The sequence below is a fragment of the Pan paniscus genome, chromosome 9 (genome assembly GCF_029289425.2).
Source record: "Pan paniscus chromosome 9, NHGRI_mPanPan1-v2.0_pri, whole genome shotgun sequence".
NCBI classification, from domain to species: Eukaryota; Metazoa; Chordata; class Mammalia; order Primates; family Hominidae; genus Pan; species Pan paniscus.
The window spans coordinates 16904951-16931112 of NC_073258.2; the positions used below are offsets into that span (position 1 = coordinate 16904951).

The following is a 26162-nucleotide window of genomic DNA, read 5'->3' on the forward strand; positions in this document are numbered from 1 at the left end:
GGGACTACAGGCAAGTAGTCCCAAATAAAATAAATAAAGTCAAAAATAAAAAAAAAATTATTTTTTTTTGTAGAGACAAGGTCTTACTTTGTTGCCCAGGTTGGTCTCGAACTCCTGGACTCAAGCTATCCTCCTGCCTGGGCCTCCCAAAGTGCTGGGATTATAGGCATGAGCTACCATGCCCGGCCTCAAGATACATCTTGAGCATTAATCAGAAGCTGAAAAACTGATCAATAAAGATATTTTGTGGGAAGACTAGGTCAGCGAACATAGCACTACTTCTTTAAAGGTCATTGGAAGCCAGGCAAAGTGGCTCACACCTGTAATCCCAACACTTTTTTTTCTCCTGCTAATGCAGGAGAATTGCTTAGGGCCAGGAGTTACCAGCCTGAGCAACATAGCAAGACCCTGTCTCAAAAAAAAAAAAAAAATGAAGAAGGGAGGGAGAGAGGGAGGGAGGAAGAAAGGAAGGAAAGAAAATTAGCCAGGTGTAGTTGTATGCACCTGTAGTCCCAGCTACTCGAGAGGCTGAGGTGACAGGATCACATGAGCCCGGTGTCAGGCCTCTGAGCTCAAGCTAAGCCATCGTATCCCCAGTGACCTGCACGTATACATCCAGATGGCCTGAAGCAACTGAAGATCACGAAAGAAGTGAAAATAGCCTTAACTGATGACATTCCACCATTGTGATTTATTTCTGCCCCAACCTAACTGATCAATGTACTTTGTAATCTCCCCCACCCTTAAGAAGGTTCTTTGTAATTCTTCCCACCCTTGAGAATGTACTTTGTGAGATCCACCCCCTGCCCCCAAAACATTGCTCTTAACTCCACTGCCTATCCCAAAACCTCTAAGAACTAATAATGATAATCTACCACCCTTGGCTGACTCTCTTTTTGGACTCAGCCCATCTGCACCCAGGTGAAATAAACAGCCATGTTGCTCACACAAAGCCTGTTTGGTAGTCTCTTCACACGGACACGTAAGACATTTGGTGCCGAAGACCCGGGTCAGCGGACTCCTTTGGGAGACCAGTCCGCTGTCCTCACCCTCACTCCGTGAAGAGATCCACCTATGACCTCCGGTCCTCAGACCAACCAGCCCAAGGAACATCTCACCGATTTTAAATCGGGAGCCCACTGGAAATCAGACTGTCCAACTTGCCTGGCAGCCACTCCCAGAGCCCCTGGAACTCTGGTCCAAGGCTCTGACTGACTCCTTCCCAGATCTCGGCTTAGCGGCTGAAGACTGACACTGCCCAATCTTCTCGGAAGCCTCCTGGACCATCACAGACGCTTTGGGTAACTCTTACAGTGGAGGGTAAGTCCGTCTCCATCTTAATCAATAGGGAGGCTACCCACCCCTCATTACCTTCTTTTCAAGGGCCTGTTTCCCTTGCCTCCATAACTGTTGTGGGTATTGATGGCCAGGCTTCTAAACCCCTTAAAACTCCCCCACTCTGGTGCCAACTTGGACAACATTCCTTTATGCACTCTTTTTAGTTATCCCCAACTGCCCACTTTCCTTATTAAGCCAAGACATTTTAACCAAATTATCTGCTTCCCTGATTATTCCTGGACTACAGCCACACCTTATTGCCACCTTTTGCCCCAGTTCAAAGCCTCCTTCACATCCTCTCCTTGTATCTCCCTACCTTAATTCACAAGTATAGGACACCTCTACTCCCTCCTTGGCGACCGATCATGCACCCCTTACCATCCCATAAAAACCTAATCACCCTTACCCCGCTCAACGCCAATATCCCATCCCACAGCACGCTTTTACAGGATTAAAGCCTGTTATCAGTTGCCTGTTACAGCATGGGCTTCTAAAACCTATAAACTCTCCTTACAATTCCCCCATTTTACTTGTCCAAAAACCAGACAAGTCTTACAGGTTAGTTCAGGATCTGTGCCTTATCAACCAAATTGTTTTGCCTATCCACCCTGTAGTGCGCAACCCGTACACTCTTTTGTCCTCAATACCTTCCTCCACAACTCACTATTCGGTTCTTGATCTTAAAGATGCTTTTTTCACTATTCCCCTGGACCCCTTGTCCCAGCCTCTCTTTGCTTTTACCTGGACTGACCCTGACACACATCAGTCCCAGCAGCTTACCTGGGCTGTGCTGCCACAAGGCTTCAGGGACAGCCCTCATTACTTCAGCCAAGCTCTTTCCCTTGATTTACTTTCTTTCCACCCCTCTGCTTCTCACCTTATTCAATATATTGATGACCTTCTACTTTGTAGCCCCTCCTTTGAATCTTCTCAACAAGACACCCTCCTGCTCCTTCAACATTTATTCTCCAAAGGATATCGGGTATCCCCCTCCAAAGCTCAAATTTCTTCTCCATCCGTTACCTACCTCAGCATAACTCTTCATAAAAACACACGTGCTCTCCCTGCCGACTGTGTCCAACTGATCTCTCAAACCCCAACACCTACAAAAGGACAACTCCTTTCCTTCCAGGCATGGTTGGATACTTTCGCCTTTGGATACCTGGTTTTGCCATCCTAACAAAACCATTATATAAACTCACAAAAGGAAACCTAGCTGATCCCATAGATCCTAAATCCTTTCCCCACTCCTCTTTCTGTTCCTCGAAGACAGCTTTAGTGACTGCCCCCACACTAGCTCTCCCTGACTCATCCCAACCCTTTTCATTACACACAGCCAAAGTGCAGGGCTGTGCAGTCAGAATTCTTACACAAGGACCGGGACCGCACCCTATAGCCTTTTTGTCCAAACAACTTGACCTTACTCTTTTAGCTGGCCATCATGTCTCCGTGCAGTGGCTGCCGCTGCCCTAATACTTTTAGAGGCCCTCAAAATCACAAACTATGCTCAACTCACTCTCTACAGCTCTCATAATTTCCAAAATCTATTTTCTTCCTCACACCTGATGCATATACTTTCTGCTCCCCAGATCCTTCAGCTGTACTCACTCTTTGTTGAGTCTCCCACAATTACCATTGTTCCTGGCCTGGACTTCAATCTGGCCTCCCACATTATTCTGGATACCACACCTGACCCCCATGACTGTATCTCTCTGATGCACCTGACATTCACTCCATTTCCCCATGTTTCCTTCTTTCCTGTTCCTCACCCTGATCACACTTGGCTTATTGATGGCAGTTCCACCAGGCCTAATCGCCACTCACCAGCAAAGGCAGGCTATGCTATAGTATCTTCTACATCTATCACTGAGGCTACCACTCTGCCCCCCTCCACTATCTCTCAGCAAGCCTAACTCATTGCCTTAACTCGAGCCCTCACCTTTGCAAAGGGACTACGCGTCAATATTTATACTGACTCTTAATATGCCTTCCATATCTTGCATCACCACGCTGTTATATGGGCTGAAAGAGGTTTCCTCACTACACAAGGTCCTCCATCATTAATGCCTCTTTAATAAAAACTCTTCTCAAGGCCGCTTTACTTCCAAAGGAAGCTGGAGTCATACACTGCAAGGGCCACCAAAAGGCATCAGATTCCATCACTCAGGGCAACGCTTATGCTGATAAGGTAGCTAAAGAAGCAGCTAGAATTCCAACTTCTGTCCCTCATGGCCAGTTTTTCTCCTTCTCATCAGTCACTCCCACCTACTGCCCCACTGAAACTTCCACCTATCAATCTCTTCCCACACAAGGCAAATGGTTCTTGGACCAAGGAAAATACCTCCTTCCAGCCTCACAGGCCCATTCTATTCTATCGTCATTTCATAACCTCTTCCATGTAGGTTGCAAGCCACTAGCCTGTCTCTTAGAACCTCTCATTTCCTTTCCAACATGGAAATCTATCCTTAGGGAAATCACTTTTCAGTGTTCCATCTGCTATTCTACTACTCCTCAGGGATTGTTCAGGCCCCTTCCTGAACATCAAGCTCGGGGATTTGCCCCCGCCCAGGACTGGCAAATTGACTTTACTCACATGCCTCGAGTCAGGAAACTAAAATACCTCTTGGTCTGCGTAGACACTTTCACTGGCTGGGTAGAGGCCTTTCCCACAGGGTCTGAGAAGGCCACCGCGGTCATTTCATCCCTTCTGTCAGACATAATTCCTCAGTTTGGCCTTCCCACCTCAGTTTCTCAGGCTCTTGGTATTCAGTGGCACCTGGTTTTACCTCAAACTGCCACCCTTAAGTCTCTCTTTAAGTGGATAGAAGATCTTCAGTGACAAAGTACACTTCAATACTTTCACCCGGATGAAGTCCTATTCTTTACTTTTATACTTACTCTTATTCTTGTTCCCAATCTTATGCCACCCTCTACCTCTCCCAGCTATCTCCACCACACTATCAATCTCAGTCACTCCCTCCTAGCTGTTTCTAATCCTTCTTTAACAAACAATTGCTGGCTTTGCATTTCTCTTTCCTCCAAAATTGCTGAGGCCTCGACTTACTACTAAAAAAAAGGGGGGGAGGGAAACTCTGTATATTTTTAAATGAAGAGTGCTATTTTTACCTAAATCAATCTGGCCTGGTATATGACAACATAAAAAAACTCAAGGATACAGCCCAAAAACTCGCCAGCCAAGCAAACAATAACGTTGAACCCCCTTGGACACTCTCTAATTGGACATCCTGAGTACTCCCAATTCTTAGTCCTTTAATACCTATTTTTCTCCTTTTATTCGGACCTTGTGTCTTTTGTTTAGTTTCTCAATTCATATAAAACCACATCCAGGCCATCACCAATACTATATGACAAATGCTTCTTCTAACAGCCCCACAATATCACCCCTTACCCCAAAATCTTTCTTCAGTTGAATCTCTCCCACTGTAGGTTCCCACGCTGCCCCAATCCCGCTTGAATCAGCCCTGAGAAACATCGCCCATTATCTCTCCATACCACCCCCAAAAATTTTCGCTGCCCCAACACTTTACCACTATTTTGTTTTATTTTTCTTATTAATATAAGAAGACAGGAATGTCAGGCCTCTGAGCCCAAGCTAAGCCATCATATCCCCAGTGACCTGCACGTATACATCCAGATGGCCTGAAGCAACTGAAGATCCACAAAAGAAGTGAAAATAGCCTTAACTGACGACATTCCACCATTGATTTATTTCTGCCCCAACCTAACTGATCAATGTACTTTGTAATCTCCCCCACCCTTAAGAAGGTTCTTTGTAATTCTCCCCACCCTTGAGAATGTACTTTGTGAGATCCACCCTCTGCCCCTAAAACATTGCTCTTAACTCCACCGCCTATCCCAAAATCTTTAAGAACTAATTAATGATAATCCACCACCCTTTGCTGACTCTCTTTTCGGACTCAGCCCGCCTGCACCCAGGTGAAATAAACAGCCATGTTGCTCACACAAAGTCTGTTTGGTGTTCTCTTCACACGGACACATGAGATACCCAGGAGTTCAAGTTTGCAATGAACTATGATCAGCCTGGGTGACAAAGACCCTGTCTCAAAAAAAAAAAAAAAAATTAAAGGTAATTGGTAAGTTATGTTAGGCTTTTAAAAGAATCAAATAAAAGTAAATTCTAAATAAAAGCCAAGTTGAAAATTTTTTTCATGGATGTGTAAATCTTACCGTGTTATTATGTTTAGCACCTATAACTGGTACATTGAACAAATAGATGTATAGGGTGCAATTTGTAAGTAACTTATTTTCACTCCACATGTTAAAACACACCTGGTGGAGTTAATCCTCCCATGCTCATTGAATAAAATAAGATACAAATCTCATGAGTTTTCTGGTTGTTCAAGTAAAAAATGTTTGACTTCCCTTCTATGTCCCTGTCTAAAATTTCTCTCCTAATCGCCACCACATCCGCCCCCACCCCAACTCCCATCATCACCACCAACTCCAGGTTTCCTTCCTTCTTTCAAGTTCAAACAGAGGAACAGGCAAGAACATTCTTAACTTGGCTACTACAGTTCTGTGATTAAGGGCTGGTACTCTTTGAGCTTGGCAGATGTTTACAGTTGACACTTGTAACTTTATGCGTTCTTTGGTAACACCTTAATTCTCACCTTAGCCCAATGAGAAAATACTGGTAATCTTGTGCTTACCCTTGGGTAAATATATTTCATCTGGCTATCAGCTCAATGTTAATTGCTAGCATGTATAGCTACACTCCCAGCTTTTTTTCTGTGGAAGTCTCGTCCTTCTTTGTGAACCTTTCTAGTGGCCCTGGTCTAATCCAAATACCTACAGAGTGGCTTTGCCTCTGAGAGTGCAGACTTTGACCATATCCCAAACTCATTTTTGCAATTAGCCAAAATTTCTTGCTCTCATCCACTAGAATGTTAGCTCCATGAAGCGGGGAATTTTTATCTATTTTGCTCACCACTGCATTTGCCTATACCTAGAATACGCGAATACAGTGCCTGTACTTAATAAGTGCTACATTAAGTATTGAATGAATGAATTCCTCAGATATGAGTCCACTGTGACCTCAACCCCTGCCCTACCCCCCTGCTAGGTGTAGGGATCATATATCAAAGTTTCATTAAAGCCTCTTTCCCTAGGTGTGAGGTGAGGAAAAAGCAATGTCCACTCACAGCACACCAAAAACTCTCAAAATCTTCTAAACTCCAGTCTCTGAATTAGAAGTAGATGGACAGCTAACAGTTGCAAAAACAGTTCCCTTTCCACTCCTGCCACCTTTTTTGGGCAATTTCTACTTTTTATGGTTTTCCACTTTATTATAAAATATGAGAATATTGGCATTTTACTTTCTTGGAGCCTCAGCCAAACTGAGACAGAAAGAGTCCCATTTTAAAATGCAACTACACATATAAAGCTTAATTGCACTTATTTGTTCACATGTTGTCCTCACATTAAATCAGGAGCCACTGGAGGATAGATAATGTTTCATATTTATCTTTGTACATATGTTTAATGTGTCACACTAACTCGATGCTCAATAAAATTTAGTTAAGAGTTAGTGGGCTGGGTGCAGTGGCTCATGCCCGTAATCCCAGCACTTTGGGAGGCCAAGACGGGCAGATCACGAGGTCAGGAGTTCAAGACCAGCCTGACCAACATGGTGAAACCCTGTCGCTACTAAAAATACAAAAATTGGCCAGGTGCGGTGGTGCACGCCTGTAATCCTAGCTACTTAGGAGGCTGAGGCAGGAGAATTGCTTGAACCTGGGAGGTGGAGGTTGCAGTGAGCCGAGATCACTCCACTGCACTCTAGCTTGGGCGACAGGTCAAGACTCCGTCTCAAAAAAAAAAAAAAATTAGTGGATGAATAAAAGTTCTCTAGTAGTAGTAGCAATAATTTCAAATAATTTACATAGTACCAAAAGTTGAAGTCTAAAACTCTATGTTTCTAGTACTCTTCTAGTAGATAGTTTTATCTGGAAATATTTATAGGAAAATTGTGGAATTGCTTATACTTTAATGTCATTGTGCTAGATATTCTCTGATAACCCTATAGATATACTTCACCCTTTTTTTCCCTTTTTTCAACTTTTATTTTAGATTCAGAGGGTACATGTGCATGTTTATTACATGGGTAGATTGCGTGTTGTTGAACTTTGGTGTACAAATGATTTCATCATGCACGTAGTGAGCATAGTACCCAATAGGCCCTTCTTCCACTCCCTCCACTCAAGTCGGCCCTGGGATCTATTGTTCCCATCTTTGTGTCCATATGTACTCAATGTTCAGCTCACATTTATAAGTGAGAACATGTGGTATTTGGTTTTCTGTTCCTGTGTTAGTTCACTTAGGATAATGGCCTCTAGCTCCATCCATGTTACTGCAAAGGACATGATTTTGTGTTTTCCTTTTGGTTTTAGAGATAGGGTCTCATTCTGTCTCCCAGGCTAGAGTGCAATGGCGCGAACTTAGCTCACCGTAGCCTCGACCTCCTGGGTTCAAGTGATCCCTCTACCTCAGCCTGAGTAGCTGGGATCACAGTCCTGTGCCACCACACCCACCTAATTTTTGTATTTTTTGTAGAGATGGGGCTTTGCCATGTTGCCCAAGCTGGTCTTGAACTCCTGAGCTCAAGTGATCCGCCTGTCTTCACCTCCCAAAGTGCTGGGATTACAGGAATGAGCCACCAAGCCCAGCCTCCTGTATTTTTTATGGCTGTATAGTATTCTATGGTACTTTAATCTTTTATAGATTGCATCAGTAAGATCCATTCCTCTCTAGCTCCTGGTTGGGCTCAGCTAATGGAAGACACTAGTAGATCAGAAAGCAATAGGAAAGAGATATCAGATTATGTATTACCTTCTCCCGCTCCATGTTGGCCACAGGTTGGCAGTGGTACTGCATTACCACTTGCTGTTCCCCTGCCCACATTCTGATTATACTCTCTTCAGTTACCCCTTTGGAGAGTGCATCTGATTCTTGCTGAGACTCTGACTAATATAATACCATTTTAATTTTTTTCAGGGTACAAGAGTTATCCAATACTTTTTTCTGTGAAAAAAAAATCCTCATCTTTTTTTGACATTAAGTTTGTATTATACTTCTAGAAATGTTAATATCAATAGGTCTAAAACAGCTGGAAAATAGAACCTAAGCTTATTATCTATGCCCTTCCCTATTTTCGACCTGTTCAAATATATAGGAAAAACAGCTTACAGCTGGTTTTATAATATACATTTTTTCTAATTAAAAAAGGGAGGCCAGGTGCGGTGGCTCACACCTATAATCCCAGCACTTTGGGAGGCCAAGGCGGGCAGATCTCCTGAGATCAGGAGTTCGAGATCAGCCTGGCCAAAATGGTGAAACCCCACCTCTACTAAAAATACAAAACTTAGCCCGGCGTAGTGGCACATGCCTGTAGTCCCAGCTACTCGGGAGGCTGAGGCAGAAGAATTGCTTGAACCTGGGAGGCAGAGGTTGCAGTGAGCCGAGATTGTGCCACTGCACTCCAGCCTGGGTGACAGAGCGAGACTCCGTCTCAAAAAAAAAAAAAAGGGGGATATACATTGAAGATTTTTTTTCAATAAAGACAATATGATTGGCCAGGCTAGGTGGCTCATGCCTGTAATCCCAGCACTCTGGGAGGCCAAGGCGGGCAGACCACTTGAGGTCAGGAGTTGGAGACCACCTTGACCAACATGGCGAAACCCCAGCTTCTTGGGAGGCTGAGGCATAAGAATTGCTTGAACCAAGGAGGTGGAGGTTGCAGGTGAGCCGACATCTGCCACTGTACTCCAGCCTGGGTGACAGAGCAAGACTCTGTCTCAAAAAAAAATTTTTTTTTTAAATCTAAAAATAGCTACTAAAAAAAGACAATATGATAAATTACTATATTGTACTAGGTAGTGAAACTTACTGTGTTTTTTCCCCTTCAATACTATCCATCTAGAGAAGGGAGAATATCCTGAGAATATATTTTCCAATATGTGTAACATGTATATACATCGTGTGTACATATGCATATTGTGTATATGATTCTTATTTCATAGAAATAAATACTGCATTTCTTTAGGTCCACTTGTCTAAGCCTGAGCTCCCATCCTGCCATGCTGGTGAGAAATTCTACCTTAGTTATCATTGAGCATTTCCTCTCCATCCAGGGTTGTACAAAGTTTCTAGGGCTTGAATTATTATAGAAGTACCTGGAATTATCTCAAATTATTTGGTCATCTCTCCACATTGATTTGGTGCTGGGATTCCCTTTTGTGCCATCTTCACTTCAGACTGGTGACTCTCATATTTCTTTACCACTGTTGGTACTCAAGAATCTGGAATCAAGTAAGTGAATGTGGCAGCCCCTGCACCCAAGTACAGCTTCCTAAGGTACCCCATGTGGCTTTCCTCTTTGAGGTTTTGCCACTCTCTGGGCTTTGTTACAGAACAAGATGGGAATCTTAGCTATTCACTCAAACTATAGGCTTCAGACTTCTAAGTTTTTTTCTTTTTTCTTTTCTTTTTTTTTTTTTTTTTAATAGAAACGGGGTCTCACTATGTTGCCCAGGCAGGTCTTGAACTCCTGGGCTCGAGCCATCTACCCAGCTCAGCCTCCCAAAGTGCTGGGATTACAGGCATGAGCCACTGAGCTTGGCCCAGACTTCTAACTTTTGAGGAATCCCTCTTTCACCTCCCTCTTCTCATTTCACAAGAGAGAGCCTATGGTATTTCTGAGCAGTGTTTGCTTTTTGCCTTACAAAAATCTGAAGTCTAGATACTTGCTTGAATGGGAGAAAGGGGTAGTAGGATAGGAGAACACATAAAATTAATATCTCAAGGCTGGGCGCAGTGGCTCATGCCTGTAATCCCAGCACTTTGGGAGGCTGAGGAGGGTGGATCACCTGAGGTCAGGAGTTTGAGACCAGCCTGACCAAAATAGTGAAATCCCCATCTCTACTAAAAATACAAAATTAGCCGGGCATGGAGGTGCATGTCTGTAACCCCAGCTACTTGGGAGGCTGAGGCAGGAGAATCACTTGAACCCAGGAGGTGGAGGTTGCAGTGAGCCGAAATTGTGCCACTGCACTCCAGACTGGGCAACAAGAGCAAAACTCTGCCTCAAAAATACATACATACATACATACAAACATAAAATAAAATAAAAATTAATATCTCAAAATAAACTGCCACAAAAAATTTGTATCAAATTATATATGATTCTTTTTAAACCTGTTTTTCTATGTAAACATTAAACCACGAACATTTCTTCATGTCACATGCTTTAAATGTCTGTATAGCTATAAGGTATTACATCATATAAATGTTTCATAATTTATTTGACTAATATTTGATAGCCTTTAAACAGCTTGCTTTAAACTAGCCTTGTCTGCACCCACTCCCACCTTTTTAAAATTTTAATTTTAATTTATTTGTTTATTTTTAGGACAGGCTTTTGCTCTGTTGCCCAGGCTGGAGTGCAGTGGTGTGATCAAAGTTCACTCCTGGGCTCAAGCAACTCTCCTACCTCAGCCTCTAAGAGTAGCTGGGTCTACAGGAGTGAGCCACTGTGCTGACCATTTTTTTTTTTTAATTACTGTGTTTTTTCCCTTTCAATACTATCCATCTGGAGAAGGGAGAATATCCTGAGAATATATTTTCCAATATGTGTAACATGTATATACATCGTGTGTACATATGCATATTTAAAAAAATTAAAAAAACAAACCTGCTTATAGGAGGCCAGGTGCGGTGGCTCACGCCTGTAATCCCAGCACTTTGGGAAGCCAAGGCAGGCAGATCTCCTGAGATCAGGAATTCAAGACCAGCCTGGCCAACATGGCAAAACCCCGTCTCTACTAAAAATACAAAATTAGTGGGCATGGTGGCAGACGCCTGTAATCCCAGCTACTCGGGAGGCTGAGGCAGGAGAATTGCTTGAACCCGGGAGGCAGAGGTTGCAATGAGCCGAGATTGCACCACTGCACTCCAGCTTGGGCGACAGAACGAGACTCCATCTCAGGAAAAACAAAAACAAAAAACAAACAAAAAAAACCCTGGTATTTTAGAAGCTTTTTATTTTTAACTGGTTATTCAGAAGCTAAGGTTTTTTTTTTTTTCTGGCAACAGCTAACACTTGGAATAGAGCAATCTGGAATTAATAGACATAATTGGGAAGAATAACAATTTAGAGTTATATCTAAACTGTATAATATAATTTTCCTCCCTCAGTGTGTGACTAAAAGAGAGGCCTGTACGAAAGCCATGGCACACTTGAGTTGTTTAGAAATATTTTTTTCCAGAAATTAAGCAATTATTACAGACTGTCATCTAGATAGTTGAGTAACAATGAATCTTACATGTTCATGGGAAAATTTCCTTTTCTTTCTTTCTTTCTTTTTTTTTTTTTTTTTGAGACGGAGTTTTGCTCTTGTTGCCCAGGCTAGAGTGCAATGGCACGATCTCGGCTCACTGCAACCTCCGCCTCCAGGGTTCAAGAGGTTCTCCTGCCTCAGCTTCCCGAGTAGCTGGGATTACAAGCATGCGCCACCACACCCGGCTAATTTTTGTATTTTTAGTAGAGACGGGGATTTCTCCATTTTGGTCAGGCTGGTCTCGAACTCCCGATCTCAGGTGATGCGCCCACCTCGGCCTCCCAAAGTGCTGGGATTACAGGCATGAGCCACCCCCCCCCGGCCATTCATGGGAAAATTTCAGTTTGGCTTTTATTAGGATTTTTTTAATTCTAAAAAATCCTGAAATAACTAATAATGGTCTTTAAATTGGAGAATTAGTGTTGTTTTTCTGTTCCATTCTTCCTGCAAGATACCTCTATTGATCAATTTTGCAAATACTGGTTAAGAATCAGGGTGTATCCTGATCCAAATCCCCAAATCATGCTTCGAGGAGTTGAAAGCCATTAAAACCCCAAGAAACCAAATATCTCTTTTGTTGGTCCACAAGTAGGGCTTTTATATAAGAGCCACTCTGAAGTGTCCAGCCAAGCACTTTCAGCCACCAATACATATGCATAGAAGGTAATAGTGAAAAGCACAGGTTTTGGAGCCAGACATTTCTCATTCCTTCAAAAAATATTTGTTGATCACCTTACTATATACTAAGCATTATTACTAACAATAATAACTGTTATTACTAATCCCGGCCAATGTCTTCTCATTTTCAAAATAAACCTCTCTTAGGCCGCGCGCGGTGGCTCACGCCTGTAATCCCAGCACTTTGGGAGGCCGAGGGGGGCGGATCACCTGCGGTCAAGAATTCGAAAGCAGCCTGACCAACATGGAGAAACCCCGTCTTTACTAAAAATACAAACATTAGCCGGGCTTGGTGGTGAGCGCCTGTAATCCCAACTACTCGGGAGGCTGAGGCAAGAGGATCGCTTGAACCCGGGAGGTGGAGGTTGCAGTGAGCAGAGATCTTGCCACTGCACTCCAGCCCGGGCGAAAGAGCGAGACTCCGACTCCAAAAAACAAACAAACAGAAAAACAAACAAAAAAACTCAGATATTTCTTCCTCTAATAGGACAAAGGCAGCATTTAAAAAAAATTTTTTTTATTTTTATTTTTGAGACGGAGTCTCGCTCTGTCGCCCAGGCTGGAGTGCAGTGGCACGATCTCGGCTTACCGCAAGCTCCGCCTCCTGAGTTCATGCCATTCTCCTGCCTCAGCCTCCCGAGTAGCTGGGACTACAGGCGCCCGCCACCACGCCAGGCTAATTTTGTTTTTCTATTTTTAGTAGAGATGGGGTTTCACTGTGTTAGCCAGGATGGTCTCAATCTCCTGACCTCGTGATCCGCCCGCCTCGGCCTCCCAAAGTGCTGGGATTACAGGCGTGAGCCACCGCGCCCTGCCAAAGGCAACATTTTTTCGTGTCATGATGGCTTCAGAATTTCTTTTCCTTTAGCTTGTTGCTGGAGTGGCAAGGGCAACAAGAGAACAGACGTTTTATGATGGAAGGAGTATGCTTACAAATAGGCCAAATATTTCCATTTGTTTTATTTCTTTATCTTTCCTCAAGACAAGAGAGAAAAAATTCAATCCTTAGTCTGCCAATAGACCAATAATTCCTAAGATATTGTTTACAATAAAAGTAATATGTCCTTTAAAACTAATGTTTTCTAGAATTTCAGTGGCAAACTAAGTGCGCAGTTCCTTCCTCTACTGCTAGGTGGCGATTAATGCCTTATTTAGAAAAAACAATTCTTCTCCCTGACCCCACCACCCTCGCCCAGAAAAATACGTGCATTTTCTCTTCTTTAAGGTAAGACTTCCCTTAAGGATAATATTCTTTTATTCCTGTTTTGTCCAAGTGAATTTACATTCACCTTTTCCTTTAATTGTTAAGAATAACACATACAAATCAAACGCATACTGCAATAACTAAGGAAGAATAGATCATATCTTTTAAAGAGGGTGGTTTCCAAACTGAGTGTATGTTCATGAATGATACAGAGTAGGAAGTTGCTATAACTTCCCTGCAGGGTTTTTTTTTTTTTTTTCAGTTTCACTAAAGAAAAATTTCCTGGCCCATGCTAACATCATGCCTAATGTGATTAATTATAAATGTAACATTATTAAATATAAAATAAAAAGAGAAGGAAAATTATTTTAAAGACCTAAAGGCAATTTTAATGTGGTAAAATTACCTTTTTTTTTTTTTTTTTTTTGAGACAGAGTATCACTTTGTCACCCAGGCTGGAGTGCAGTGCCATGATCTCAGCTCACTGCAACTTCCATCTCCCAGGTTCAAGTGATTCTCATGCCTCAGCCTCCCCAGTAGCTGAAATTACAGATGTGCACTGCCACACCTGGCTAACTTTTGTATTTTTAGTAGAGATGGGGTTTTGCCATGTTGGCCAGGCTGGTCTCGAACTCCTGGCCTCAAGTGATCCGCCTGCCTCGGACTCCCAAAGTGCTGGGATTACAAGTGTGAGCCACCGCGCCTGGCCTAAAATTGCTTTTTAATGTGAACTATGGGAAAAACAACGAAATAATTATTCATAAAAGTAACTGAGGGGGTATAATATAAAAAAATTTTTTTTTCAGGCAATCTTTCAATATTTATTCCTAGCAAAATTACTTAAAAACTACACATAGTTCCTATGTATTTATAAGTCTAGTGAATCTGGTCTACATTTTTTTCTAAGTATGTTTAATTGTGTGTACATTGCTGTCTCCAACCTTCTTTGCCAAAAAGAATACGTGTAGTGGATGTTTGTTTTATATAAAATTCAAATATTGAATCCCTGTTTAAAGAAGACTCTCGGTTTGGGTCTTAAACTAAAGACTTTTCCCAGGCTGGACTCGATGAAGTCTAAAATCAAAAAGAAAAGCTGCTTCTGGCATTCTAGGCCTTCCCTGCATCCAGATGGCCTGTCTGTAGCCTAGCCAGAACCAAACCCTTCCTGCTGCCTTTTCAGCTGGTCTTGGATGACAGCCCCATGCTACGCCAGCTTCCATATCCCTTAACTCTTGAATGTCCAAGATTTTTAAGAAGAAGTGGGACTTCCCATGTGAATTTGGTTGAAAGGGTAAATCAAGTTTTATACTTGAAGTTTAGTTTATAAAATATTTATTCACATCACTACCACCAACCCCTTCACAGGCTTCCTCCCACAGTAGCTCAGTCAGCCAATTGGCATCAGAGGGAGCACCGTTTGGAAGGGAGTGTGTGTGGGCAGCTTGCAGGTGAGGACAGGGCTGCCAAGGCAGACCATGCGGTCTGTCCTGTGCCTACACCCAGTACCTGACTTGTGCCTTTCCAGAGCATTTGTATACACACAGCAGTTCTGTTTTTTGGGGTGTGCGTAATTTCAAAAAGTACTTTTTAAAATAACTCATTGACAAGACTTACATTTAGCAAACAAGAATATGTAATGGCAGATATAAAATGAGCATGCATGGATTTAAGTGGGAACTTCTCTGAAGTCGTTGGGACAGAAAAACAAATCTACTCCATGTTTTAAAAGTACCTTTGGAAATCTTACTAGTGGCAGCCATTGTTTTCTTATGGGTTCTCAAAGGCTTATTTGTCTGTGGGAATTTCAACAGAAGGTAATACACAGGCAAACTACACTTGAAGGCAACATTTCTCTCTGGCTTTCCTTTTCTCCACAGAGAGATAGTCTAACTGATTTGCAAGGGTGCTTCTCAGTTGGCCGGAATGAGATATTTTCAGATGAAAGCCTATGATTCTGTGTCACTTTCCCTCTTATTTTTGAATCTCATGTCTTAGTTCTGCAGTCACTGTTATTTTTAATTATTATTATTATGCCTGTTGCCAAGCTATTCCACTTTACACAGAGTTGATTAGAGACCTGACAAATCCAGGCCAACATAAAGTCCTGGCTTCCAGAGCAGACTACGTGAACAAAGAAAAAAAAGAAATCTACCAAAGTGCCAGCTTCTAGAAAGCTCTTAAAGGAAAAAAAGGAAGAAAAAAATAATTTTAAAAACCAAAACAAACTAGAGTTATAAAGAGTGGAGCTTAAGAACAGGACCCACGGGCCGGGTGCGGTGGCTCACGCCTGTAATCCCAGCACTTTGGGAGGGCGAGACGGGCGGATCACGAAGTCAGGAGATGGAGACCATCCTGGCTAACACGGTGAAACCCCGTCTCTACTGAAAATACAAAAACAGAATTAGCCGGGCGTGGTGGCAGGCGCCTGTAGTCCCAGCTACTCAGGAGGCTGAGGCAGGAGAATGGCGTGAACCTGGGAGGTGGAGCTTGCAGTGAGCCGAGATTGCGCCACTGCACTCCAGCCTGGGTGACAGAGCGAGACTCCGTCTCAAACAAACAAACAAACAAACGAAGAAAAAAAAACAACAACAGGACCCACAGGAGGAAGATAAAGGATAAAAAATCCTATATTGCTAAGATAAAAAGGAAACATATAAATGAGAGAATAAAAATAGACCTGATATCACTATAGATTTGCAGCATTTAGCCTGTAGTGCTGGGTGACTACTCTAAGCAGCAGGAACCTCTCTCAACCACTAACATAAAAGGGGCACTCTGGCACAGGGTTTCCATTTGTGGCTTCAGAACTGAAATGTTTCCCTTGACCCTCTCTACCCACCCAGCTCTGTTCAGATCTTCACTCCCTTGTTTTCAGCTTCCCTACTTGCTCTCTGCATTTGCCTGGCCCACAAATGCACAGTTGCCTTCTGTGGGTGACCTTGTCTTTTTGCAACTAAGATGATGAAAACTGGAACTCTCCATCCAGCTACGTTGTCTCAGGCCACCCTGGGTGACACTCCTCCCAGTTGGATCCAGTCCTCAGGATTTTTCCCTCTGAAAAACACAGTGAACTAGACAGGCTTTTAGGAAACATTATGTCCTCAGGAGAGATACGATATTGCTTATGGTTCAGCGCACACTTCCAGAAAATAAACTGAGATCACCTAAATGCAGAAAGATCAAAAAAGCCCTTCATTTCTGGAGGTAAATGTCTGTTTTTCAGTTTTACACATACTACCTTACTAAAAGCTGATACCTGATGGATTGCAATTGGGTTTTCACACAACAATAAAATACTACTCCTATCAGAAAGGAAATGTGAAAAAAAAATTGTGAACGCAAAAAAGGAACATGTGGAGTTAAACATCAACTTTTCCTCTTAGAAAATCTGCAGAAAAGCCCAATTAAAGAAGAAGATTGTTTTAGAATAAGTCATCTAATGCTGGCTTACTGTTCTTTTTAAAAAAGGTACACTTTTTGTGAAAAGAATTTTACTTCCCCTGTCATTTTGGGATGGGGGACAAAAACTTGGGAGTATCACTCCCATGTTCTAGTGTAAAAGAAAAAAAAGTTCCTGGTATGAAAAATGTTCTAAAGTTAACACTTGGACACAGGAAGGGGAACATCACACACCGGGGCCTGTTGTGGGGTGGGGGGAGGAGGGAGGGATAGCATTCGGAGATATATCTAATGTAAATGACGAGTTAATGGGTGCAGCACACCAACATGGCACATGTATACATATGTAACAAACCTGCACGTTGTGAACATGTACCCTAGAACTTAAAGTATAATTTAAAAAAAAAGAAAAATGTTCTAAAGTTATATATAACAATAGTTTTCTCCCCTAATTAAAATGTTGTATTTTTCTACTTTTCCACATTAACATGAGAATATATAAAAGGCATCCTTGCATAAAACCCTTTGACCAGATTTCACAACTCTAGTCCTATGCTAATAAGAAGTCTTTATTTAGTTTCAGTCTTTCCAAATAAGCCTGTATGCTTCTGACGCAGCAAACACCAGTTTGGTCCTCTCTGTCCTCTGTCCCTTGACCCCCAGGCTCAGTCTATTCACCTAAGGTAAAACTAGACCCTATTTGTACAGAACATATTCGTCTTTGTGCAGGCGCACACAGAACTGGGGGAGCTCTGCTCTGGCCCAGGAAAGAGATAGAAATTGGCTGCCATCCAGTTGAGTTGGCTCAAGAGAAGTTCAGCTTTCTTGTCCTCTCACAGACAGTCCCTTCCGTGCTGACCTTTAACTAATTGGCAGGGCTCTGGAGCCTTGACTCTGCTTCCCCACTGCCCACACTCTTTTCCCCCACATTCTTGATACCTTTTGGAAGGCAGAAAAGCTGGAGAAAGAGGCACTAGGGAGAGAAAAGTGCAAGTCTGAGCCTCTTAGGAGTTCCCCTCCTTCTTGATAAGGGAGTAGGACTGTTAATTTCAAAGGATACCAACACATGGCATGGAAAATTTGCAAACACATGGAGAATTTAGCATGGTCTATGCATCAGGGCGGATAGTTTATAAACCTCGGAAGAATATGCTAGCCTTTCTGCAGATATCCTATAGTCTTTTTGAAAGTCCATATTTAATGGAGCTTTTGCAAATATATTGCCGCTTTTTTATAATGAGCATTATCAGTATTTCCACTGTGTAAGATTAGATTCCAGGCAAAATTAGAACGCATACAATGATCAAATAGTTTATAGCTACAGCTATTGTATATAGCTTTAGCTATTACAGCTAATAGCTAAAGCTTTTTAAAATGCAAACTATAATTACTTAATTTTGAAAAAGACCCAACAATTCTATATTAAAAAGTCTCTATACCATGGTTAAAACTTTTAAAAAAGTAAATATTACAGAATAAAAATTATAAAATTGTGGAAGTACCTTTACAATTGTAAAAGCAAAGATTTGATTGTATTTTCCTGATTTTTGTTCCCCTTTCATGATGTCAATGATGATGGCTCAGTTACATGCTTGGCATCCTTCCTCCTGCTAATTTTGTACAAACAATCCTCTCCCTCATTTGGGGGCATCTGTAACCCATTCATCTAGCCCACTCTATTTACCTTTCAAAGGCTGGCATTCAGCTGTAAGCAGGGAAAAAAAAACCCAACAACTTTCCAGTTTGTTGGCAACTTGTTGAAGGCAATTGACTGCTTTTCAATAGAAAATGTTTCCTTCCCCTATTATGTCACCTCTACCCCCTAAAACATTTCACAAAGCTCTGGCTGAGCCCTCCCATGATTGCCAGACAATGGCTTCCTTTGGAAGAAAAATAACAGAAGCAGCTGGTGTCATAAACCTGAGGTGTTTTATTAAAGAGTCATTGCCCTCCACCTACAATGTCTGCACAATTAATGGCACCACAGGGCTGGAAGGGACTTCCCGATTCAATCCTACCTATTAAATTTTACAGGGCAGGAACCTGAGTTCCAGAGAAGTAAGGATATATAGTTCCAATTCTAGAGCAAGAGTTCTTCACTTTTTCTGTGCCAGAAACCATCTTTGCAGGTTGGCGAAGCTAATGGATTCCTTCTCAGAATGATTTTTTTTTCCTTTCTTGAGACGGAGTCTAGCTCTGTCTCCCAGGCTGGAGTGCAGTGGCAAGATCTCGGCTCACTGTAACCTCCGCCTCCCAGGTTCGAGTGATTGTCCTGCTTCAGCCTCCCAAGTAGCTGGGATTATAGGTGCCCGCCACCACACCCAGCTAATTTTCACCGTGTTACCCAGGCTGGTTTTGAACTCCTGAGTTTAGGCAATCCACCCACCTTGGCCTCCCAAAGTGCTGGGATTACAAGCGTGAGCCACCGTGCCCTGCCAGAATAAGGTTTTTAAGAGCATAAAATAAAGTACATGAGGCTGGACCTTTCCTTGCACCAAATTTCAAAAATTAACTCAAAATGGAGCCAGGTGCAGTGGTATGTGCCTGTAGTTCCAGCTACTCTGGAGGCTGAAGGGAGAAGATCCTTTGAGCCCAGGAGTTCAAATGCAGTCTGGACTACATAGCAAGACACAGTTTCTTAAGAAAACAGGAGTAAATCTTAAGACTGTGGATTTGGCAGTGGCTTCTTTTGTCTTTTGAAAGATAGCTTTATTGAAATATAACTCATATAACCATACAATTCATTCATTTAAAGCATATATGATTCGGTGGTTTTAGTATATTTACAGAATTGTGCAACTATCACCATGATCTAATTTTAAAACTTGATTTGGTTTCTTTTTTTTTTAAACAATAAGGAGGATTTATTGGCTTGTGTACAGAGAAAGTCAAATAATATAATAACACCAAGGTCTGCATTTTTCTCTGTCCTTCTGCCATTTTGGCTTTTATAAAAAACAGCTTTATTGAAATTAATTTACATACAGTAAGTCCTCACTTAAAGTCCTTACCAGGTATTTGGAAACTGCAACTTTAAGTGAAACAATGTACATCAGGTCCTTGAATAAGACTGTTTAGTTCAACTTCATTTTATTATAAGGATGAGAAAAAAATATTGGTTCTGTTATATGTCCTTTTGCTTAAAGTCATAGTTTCCAAGAACCTACTGACAACATTGAGGACTTATTGTACTATACAGTTCACTCATTTAAAGTGTTCTTATGCCAAAAGTTTTCGGCATATTCACAGAGTTGTACAACCCTCACATAGGCAGTAACTTCTTAAATATGACATCAAAAGCTCAAGCAACAAAAGAAAATATAATAACTTGTACTACCTCAAAATAAAACTTTTTCTTTTTTGAGACACGATCTTGCTCTGTCATCCAAGCTGGAGTGCAGTGGCACAATCACTGCCTCGACCTCCTGGGCTCAAGCGATCCTCCCAACTCCGTCTCCTGAGTAGCTGGGACCACAGGCGCACAGCACCAAGCCCGGCTAATTTTCGTATTTTTTGCAGAGACAAGGTTTTGCCATGTTTGCTGCCCAGGCTGGTCTCAAACCCCTGAGCTCAAGCAACCCGCCCGCCTTGGCCTCTCAAAGTGCTGGGATTACAGGCGTGAGCTACCGTGCCCGGCCGGTAAATTAAAAACTTTTGTGTTGCAAATGATATCATCAGGAAAGTGGAAAGGCAGCCCACAGAATGGAAAAAAAAATTGCAAATCATACATCTGTTAAGGAATTATATCCAGAATATATTAAGAACTCTCACAGTTCAATAATAAAAAGACAACCCAATTAAAGAATGGGCTAAGGTTTTATTTATTAAATAGATATTTCTCTAAAAGGAGATATACAAATGGCCAATAAGCCCATGGAAGATGTTCAACATCATTAATCATTAGGGAAATATAAACCAAAACTACATTGAAATACCACTTTATACTTACTAAGATGGCTACAATAAAAAAGATACATAATCACAGGGGTTGGAGAGGATATTGAGAAATTGAAACCCTCAAACCACTGCCAGTAGTAACATAAAATGGTGTAATCACTTAGGAAAACAGTCACGCAGTTCTTCAAAAGTTTGAATGTAGAGTTACCACATGACTCAGCAATTCTATTTCTAGGTAATAACCCAAGAGAATTGAAAACATATATCCACCCAAAAACTTGTACATGAATGTTCATAGCAGCATTATTCATAATAGCTAAGAAGGGGAAACAACCTAAACGTGCATCAACATTGATAAACAAAATATGGTAAATCCAAACAATGGAATATTATTTGGCATTAAAAAGAACTGAAGTCCTGAAGTCCAGAAGATGGAGTGGAGTAGAGAGTAACAGCTAATGGGTACAGGTTTCTTTCTGTGGTGATAAAAAATGCTGTAAACTTAGATTATAGTGAAGATTGCATAATTCTGTGATTAGAGCCAGTGGATTGTATACTTTAAGTGGAGAATTTTATGACTTGTATCTCAATAAAGATGTTTTAAAAAATAAAACACATAAGAATCCAAAGCAAACCAATTCTATTGAAATGCAGTTATCAAAATATTAAAAACAAATTTGGGATATAGTGATACACATGATTGTTTAATTATTTTTAAAATTTAATTTAATTTAATTTTAAGTACCAGGATACACGTGCAGGACGTGCAGGTTTGTTACATAGGTAAATGTGTGCCATGGTGGTTGGCTGCACCTATCAACCCATCACCTAGGTACTAAGCCTTGCTTGCATTAGCTATTTATCCTGATGCTCTCCCTTCCTTTCCCCTCGTACAGGCCCCAGCATGTGTTGTTCCCCTTCCTGTGTCCACGTGTTCTCATTGTTCAGTTCCCACTTAGAAGTGAGAACATGCGGTGTTTGGTTTTCTTTTCCTGTGTTAGTTTGCTGAGGATAATGGCTTCCAGCTCCATCTATGTCCCTGCAAATGACATGATGTTGTTCCTTTTTTAATTAACACATTAAATTATAAGGTATAGCAGTAGATCTATTAACTACCATAATTTTGAAGTGTAATTAGTATATATGATGTTTTAGATATCTGCAACAAATGTGAAAGCAATAAAAAAAAGTCTGTGATTTCCACTGGTGAAAGTCATAAGGACTGCTAATACTTTGTGATTTCTTGTCTACATTAATAATTGAAGAACCACTTGCCAATCTAAGCCTACAAATAGGAAGAGGTGAAAGATAGGGCAGAGATTGGGGGAGATCCTGAAGGAAATGCTAAATTTAAATTAGAGGTCAGTGAAAATAATGTAATTTTGCTTTCCTTCCAAGTTCATGCATACCCTGAATTCTGTCTATAGACTCCTTTGGGGGGGTCCATCAAGCTCAAGTTAAAAACCTTTGTAAAGAGAGTTAGTGAATGAGCTGGTTTAAAATTCAGGCCTCCTGTCTCTAAGTCTCTTGTTACCTAATTCTACCTCTCTCTCTCTCTCTTTTTTTTTTTTTTTAGTAAAGGGGATTAGGTGGAAGAGATAGAGTTTTTATTTAAACCGCTAGACTGAGTCAGTTCTAAAAAGAGAGGGGCAAGAGGGTTGCTTATGTAGGAGTTTCCAAAGAAAAGAGGATTTTGATTGTGACCCTCCCCTTTTTTCTCCACCCTGCCCCCCAACACCACCAGCACCCATACAACCATATACAGCAAATGATGTTAGAATGCTTTTCCCTTTCACCAGGAGACATTACTTTAGAGAAATAATTGTTGTTTAGAGCTCTCATGGAAATGTGGCTTTTTTTCCCCCCAGACAGAGTCTCGCTCTGTTGCCCAGGCTGGAGTACAATGGCACGATCTCGGCTCACTGCAACCTCTGCCTCTCGGGTTCAAGCAATTCTCCTGCCTCAGCCTCCCGAGTAGCTAGGATTACAGGTGTGTGTCACCATGCCTGGCTAATTTTTGTATTTTTAGTAGAGACAGGGTTTCACCATGTTGGCCAGGCTGGTCTCGAACTCCTGACCTCACAATCTGCCCACCTTGACCTCCCAAAGAGCTGGAATTAGAGGTGTCAGCCACCACATCCGGCCCAGGAAATGGGGATTTTAAAGTTTTTTCAGAGGGACTACTTTCTAGAATTTGCTTTTGAATGCCTGGAGAAGCAGAAAAGCTGCCAGCAGAGATTTAGTCAGTTGGATATAGAGTGGGAGTAACCTAGCTCAAACCACTCATTTTGGATTTTGCAAAAATTTAGTCACTCTTCGATTTAGAGGGTTGCTTACCAGAACATGCCTTATGATAAAGCTTTAAATAGACAGGTGCGAATATACACATGGTGACTAAGAGATGGAATGAAGGAAAACAGTGGCTCAAGTTGTTAGTTTCCATCATAATGAAATGACAACAAATATCAGATGATTACAATATGCATACACAAATACAGTAAAATAATATTTAAAAATAAGAATGGAATGTGTGGATGTGTGGCAGAAATCTGCCATTAGTTTGAAAACTGGGGCAAGGAGATTTCTGGGTCCTCCTCTGAACTTTGCCTTCTTTCCAAATCACCTCTATCATGTAATATGGTACAGCTTGTTAGAGTAGTAGGGCCTGGGCACTGGTTTAGAATTGGTCATCACTTCAGTACTGGAAATTAGAAGGTTAGAGAAATCTTTTTAAACGACTGTATTTTGTGAATTTAAAAATTCAGGGAATTTTGTATTTCTTTTCGTCATTAACAATTTTCTGGGCAGTATACTTTGCATGCCAAAACATTAGAGTCAAAAGGACAAAATATTTAAAGTTGACTCTCTCTGGAAAATCCAGGTTAAATGGTCATTATAGTTATAGATTTCAGGGAAGGTATCACAGATGAAGGGAACTGGGAGTGCAGTAAAAATGGATAGGAACTGGGGAGGGTCCAGAGCAAAATCATCATTCAGGATTCCAAGCCAAAGCAAGGTCATGGGGTCAAGGTCCAGAGATTTGGACACACACTCTAAACAGGGATCATCAGTCAGAAACCAATAGACAAGAGACAACCAGAGGAGCTCAGAGGCTCTGTGGGGGACCAGGATAGGTAGCCAAACATCCAGGGCCATACTCCTTAACTGGAGCTCTCCAGGGATCGATGGAGGGAGGCAAAACAGGCAAGAGAGCAGACACGATGCTTGCTTAAAAACAGCTCCTGCCTCAGGTCTAAAGATTTACTGTGATTCTGATTGGAACAGAACTTAATCCCTACTTGGCTAACTTGAACCTGCAAATGGGAGGAGGAGGGAGATGGAGCAGAGGTCCCAGAGTAGAGGAGGAGATGGAGATGAGCATCAGCTGCTTCTGGTGGGCAAGATCCTGAGAGATCACTATATACAACACACACACACACACACACACACACCACACAGAGTTGTATATACAGATAATAATAATGATAGCAAAAATAATAGCTGATGTTTATATAGCTCTTATGTGTTACTGTTGTTAGCACTTTATAGATATTAATTTAATATTTATAACATACCTACTAAGTGCTACTTTTTTCTTTTATTTATTTTTTAACTTGGACAGGACTATTGCAGTAAGTGGTACTATTATTATGTTCTATTATTATGTACTATTATTATGTTCACAAAAAAGTTAAGTGATTTGCCCAAGCTCATATGACTGGTAGGTGGTAGAGGTGGATTTCAAGGTAGACACTGGCTTCAGTCTCTGTCACTACTTCAGACTTCTTGGTATATGTATGTGGTGTATACACACCTGTACACACAGGTGTGTGTGTGTGTGTGCATGTATACACATACTTTTACATACATATGTATGTATATATACACATGTATAGATACAGTAGTGTCTATATGTATAGATACTGGTGTACAAGTATCAAGTGTGCATATCTCTTCCCAACTCCATATTCAGGGACATCATATTGGCAGCTTGAAACTGGCCATAGTGGAAATATTTACAGTATGGAAATGAGCAAAGGCAATAGATCAGGATTTAATTTTTTTAAGAGTTGATTTATCAGCACCCCACTGGATATACATATCACACAGACACATACATCATGTGGATAGACATATGTAACATAGGTAACCAAGAACATAAATAAATTAATTCGCATCTTAAGCCACAAATTAAAAATATATTGTCTTTTCTTGACTGTGTAATAACTATTTTATTTTGACCTACTTTCCCTCACACCCAGTCTATACTGATTAAAAGATCCAATAAAGAGATTTCCTTATAAGATACTTGTTATAAATGTTAAACTAAATTTCAGTATAGAAAATAATGCCTTGCTACTGCTCTGTAGACAACACCTTATGACAGGTCTCTATCAGTCTGAAATCTGCTATGTTGTTTTATGAAAAATACTGATTTTTTTAAAAAGCCCTGATGGTTGCTATTACTGTTTTTTTTTTTCTTTTCAGGTAGACTCATGATAGAGTCAGTAGTGAAAAAGATACATTACAATATCTATGGTTTTTGATGAAATGTGCTTATAGGTTGCTGTTAATTTTAAATAAAACTTATTGTCTGGGACCTGCATGACTTTTTTGTTTAACTTAATAAAATCTTCTGGATGTGGATTAACCTCCTTTGCTCAATATTTGTTATTGTTTCATCTGCAGTGAAATGGGAACTGTACACATTTTGTAAGTAGGTTGAAAGGCTTCTAAATCTCACTCTACTCTCTTGGAGTGAGCCCCATTATATGCAATCTGATTTTGTGATTTCCTGAAATGGAAATCAAACCTAAAGAGACATTCTTGGCCGGGCGTGGTGGCTCACGCCTGTAATCCCAGCACTTTGGGAGGCCAAGGCAGGAGGATCACAAGGTCAGGAGATCGAGACCATCCTGGCTAACACGTTGAAACCCTGTCTTTACTAAAAATACAAAAAAATTAGCCGGGCATGGTGGCGGGCCCCTGTAGTCCCAGCTACTTAGGAGGCTGAGGCAGGAGAATGGTGCGAACCTGGGAGGCAGTTTGCAGTGAGCCAAGATGGTGCCACTGCACTCCAGCCTGAGTGACAGAGTGAGACTCCATCTCAAAAAAAAAAAAAAAAGAGACATTCTTGTCACCTCATACAACATGGCAATAGTAGGCAGCTCTCCCTGTGCCTACTGGATTCTCTTGGTCAAATGAGTGTCACACAGTGTGCTCAAGGCCAGCACTCTGGCTGGGGCCATGAGAATGTGAACAGATTTTGC

The 26162-nt window shown here is 41.4% G+C and overlaps 1 protein-coding gene across 1 annotated transcript in view; it reads right to left on the reverse strand.

Moving 5' to 3' along the window:
- Window positions 1-26162, reverse strand: part of PSMA1 (proteasome 20S subunit alpha 1) — a 138692-nt gene that overhangs the window by 18859 nt on the left and 93671 nt on the right. The window lies entirely within an intron of this gene.